Consider the following 930-nt stretch of genomic DNA (forward strand, 5'->3'; position numbering starts at 1 on the left):
GCTACCGGGGCTCCATTGAAATCTTTCACTTGTTGCCCTGCTAACAGGACATGGGCTGCAAACCTAAACACACATACTTCTGAGAAGACATGCACAGGATTGTGCTGTAAGAGGCACCTTTGTAACATGCACTTTACAAGGGAAAGCAACTGTCCGTATTCAACCCAACAGAGCATCTTTCCAGTGGCTGTTTTTGGTTAAAAAAAAAAAAAGGAAAGGCAGCTAAGGAGCAACACTAAATCCTGGAGTCATTCATTGCTACTGATTGGAGGAAGATATAGAACAAACCAAAGAAAGTTTGTTCCAAAATTAATCTATGGAAAGTTTGGTCCAAAATTAATCTATGGAATTCACCACCACAAGATGTGGTGATGGCTACTAGATTGGGTGATTTCAAAAAGGGATTGGACAAATCCATGAATGAATTTGTTGGTCTATCGTGGTTACCGGTCATGATGGTTTTCTACAACTTCCAGGTCTCTGAATACCTGTTGCAGGGGACAGCAGCAGAAGGGTAGGGTCTTCATCTGCTGCTTGTGAGCTTCCCAGAGGGCACCTGGTGGGTTACACAGCTGTGGAAAACAGAATCTGGTCTAAATGGGTCAAGAGTCTGATCTAGTAGGGGTTTCCTTACCCCATCTCTCAAGGGGCAGCTAGGTCTACCCCAGCTTCAAGCTGCCAAAGGGAGCAGCCTGCCCGTTACTAGCGGTGCTAGGTATGCCACTGCACTTACCCATCCACTAGCTGGTTCTCAGGTGGTGGGGGAGGGGGATTTAGGTGCCACTTACCCCATCTCTTTGCACCAAAATATGATGAATTCAAGCGCATTAATAATTTCAACAACATGATTTGCAATTCTTGTTGTAAAATAAGCCACTAAGCACACATAACAGAAAACTTGTAACTTTTTTATTTTTAAAAAGTCCAACA

This window comes from Tiliqua scincoides, chromosome 3 (assembly GCF_035046505.1).
Source record: "Tiliqua scincoides isolate rTilSci1 chromosome 3, rTilSci1.hap2, whole genome shotgun sequence".
In the NCBI taxonomy this organism is placed as follows: domain Eukaryota; kingdom Metazoa; phylum Chordata; class Lepidosauria; order Squamata; family Scincidae; genus Tiliqua; species Tiliqua scincoides.